Raw genomic sequence first — 3215 nt, 5'->3', positions numbered from 1 at the left:
GCACTCCCTCTGACACCTACCCCAACAAGATTCACCCCAACCCAGAATTCTGCCTGAGGACCACTCGATATGAGGAGAGTGGTACCGTAGCCAAGGTATTCCCAACAGGACCTCATCAATTCCTTCCGGAATGACGAGCAGAGAAATTATCTCCTGATGAGATGGCGACATGGACAGAGTAAAAGGGATGGTCTGGTGTGTTATCTGTGAGGGCAATGTCGACCCATTCACCACTCGCACCGTTACTGGTTGAGCAAGCATAACCAGGGGTATTGCGTGACGTTGGGCAAAGGCAGAAGACATAAAATTGCCCTCCACCCCAGAATCCACGCAGAGCTCTACCGAGTGGGAGAATGAGCCAATAGTAATTGTCCCCTTAAAGGACAACTTAGAGGCAAACGTCGCCGTGTCTAGTGTACCTCCACCTACTACCACTAGACGCTGACGTTTCCTCGACCGCTGAGGACATCTGGTGGCTAGATGTCCTGACTGCTGGCAAACATGACAGACCCTGAGTGCACAAGCGGTCCGGGACTTAGATCCTGCTTGTGACACTTCCCTGGCCTCATGTGACTCAGGAACCAGGACCGGAAATTCCAGAGGTTTGGCGAAAGTAGGAGCCAGCCGAAACCTCTGCCTACACTGGGCTCGCTCTAACCTCCGCTCGTTAAAACGGAGGTCAATTCGAGTGGAGACAGTTATTAACTCCTCCAGTGTGGCAGGAATCTCCCTAGTGGCCAGAGCGTCCTTTACGTGGTCAGCCAAGCCCCTCCAAAATATGGGGATAAGAGCTTTATCCGACCAATCCAGCTCAGATGCTAAGGTGCGGAATTGGACGGCAAAATGACTGACCAAGGACTCACCCTGAGTTAATGCCAGCAATTGGAGCGCAGTATCATGGGTGACTTGAGGTCCTAAAAAGACCTGTTTCAGAGCGCTCAGAAACAGCGGAGCACTCTGCACCACATGATCGCCACGCTCCCACAGCGGCGTAGCCCATTCCAACGCCCTGTCCGACAATAGAGACAGAATAAATCCCACCTTAACCCGCTCTGTGGGAAAACGTGTAGCCAGGAGCTCGAGGTGAATAGAGCACTGACTCACAAATCCCCTACAAAACTTGCTATCACCAGAAAATTTTTCTGGCAGCGGGAGGTGAGATAATGTCGGAACAGGGGTGGCAATGGACATAGTAGCTGCAGCCACGCTGGCAGCCTGTACAGCTACTGCAGTAACATCCACAGCTGAGGTCGCGCTCTCGAGAGCCGCCAACCTACTCTCCAGCTGCTGGATATGCCGCAGAGATTGCTGTTTGTCTGTCATCACTAGCCAGACCCTGGCGCTAGTGTAATGTTAGGACTGGCGGAACGCACCAAGAGAGATGATATAGATGCGTTCGCAGTCCGGGGTCCACCGTGCAGGAGAAACCTGCTGCTAGGAAATGACAGACAATATGGCGGTATTCAAAAGTATACACGCGTGGGTTAAACCTCACCCAGCATGAAGAAAGCGATCCTGTTGCGTCACAGGACCGCGGTACCGCACATAGAGCGCGAGCAAGTGGTCAGCGAACTAAACCCCAACAGGGATTGTAGTCCGATTAGACCCTTGCTGGCACTACACCGCTACTGGGTGTGAAAGGAATTATATAATTAAGGCACCGAAGTGCGAACTGTGCCGTGCTGGCAGGCACCACTAAGCACCCAGACGTGGGTCAGGAAGCGCACACTGGCGCGTGGCACCGCACTGGCGGTCACAGCAGTAGACGCTGACACGTGTGTGACACGTTGAGTGGTAAGTCGGGCGCTAGATAGCAGCCATACTCCATACGCGAACAATCATACAATAGGGTAGGGGTATTTAAAGAACGACTTGCACTCACAACAAACACACGTATTAAATTGTACACTAGCGCATGGCCGTGCGGTCATGCGCAGTTTATATAGTTGCAGGACAGGAAGTGGCCACAGAAACTTTGCCCTTCCAAGACCTGCCAAGAGGACCAATAGAATGCGCTGCAGAGTCTGACCACATGACCCTCGATCTCCAACGGGAGATCTTGCCCTGGGCATGCTCAGTGTGCGCAGACAAGGACTTAGTCCCAGAGAAGTCCACTCGCTGCTGACCAGTATAGGCTTTACAGGCAGAAGCTGGAGAAGCAGCAGTAACTCTTCTCACAGAGTCAGACTGAGCGAGATGCTGGGATCGACGTCCCTGCCGAGCAGGCTCCACTGCGGCTGGAGGAGAATCGGAGACCGCAGCGGAGACGGATCGAGATTCCCCCTGTGCAGCAGAGGAAACTCGACTCCTAACACACTGCCTATTAATAGGAACATTGTTTTCAGGAGGCCCTCCTGTACATCTCTTTAAAGGGGTATTGTGGTGCGTTTAAATTTTGGGCAGGCCTTACATTCACTGCATAGGCAAAGAGTATATAAGTCACACTTCCTAATAATGGGAACATTGTGTTCTGAAGATCCTGCTGTACGTCTCTTCAAAGGGGTATTATGGTGCATCCAAATATTTGGCAGCTCTTGAATTCACTGCATAGGCAAAAGAGTATGGGATACCCACTTCTTAATAATGGAAAAATTGTTTTCAGGAGGCCCACCTGTATGTCTCTTCAAAGGAGTATTGGGGAGCATCTAAATTTTGGGTAGGCCTTGCATTCACTGTATAGGCAAACAGTATGGGAGACCCACTTCGTAAGAATTGGAACATTGTTTTCAGGAGACCCTCCTGTATGTCTCTTCAAAGGGATATTGGGGGGCGTCTAAATTTTGGGCAGCTCTTGCATTCACTGCATAGGCAAACAGTATGGGAGACCCACTTCATAATTATGGGAACATTGTTTTCAGTAGGCCCTCCTGTATGCCTCTTCAAAGGGGTGTTGGGGTGCGTCTTATTTTTTGGCAGCCCTGCAACTCACTGCATATGTAACAGATTAGGAGACCCACTTTTTAATAATGGGAACAACAAAGCTTAACCGACTGATGGATCTCTAAGGATAGTGAGGGCCGACTGCTGGCCCTTTAAGAATAGTAAAGGCTACCTGATGGCAATATAAATATAGGCTATGTGACTGAGGATGAGTCTGATGATGTGTCACACACCACATGGCCCGAAAAGGTTGCAAAATGTTAAAAAGACATTTCCCAGTGAATGCATTTGTCTTGGTTGAAAGCAATGCTAAAGTTCAAAACCGCATCAAAAAC

Source organism: Ranitomeya imitator, chromosome 4 (assembly GCF_032444005.1).
Source record: "Ranitomeya imitator isolate aRanImi1 chromosome 4, aRanImi1.pri, whole genome shotgun sequence".
NCBI lineage: Eukaryota > Metazoa > Chordata > Amphibia > Anura > Dendrobatidae > Ranitomeya > Ranitomeya imitator.
Note: the sequence above shows the minus strand (reverse complement) of the source record.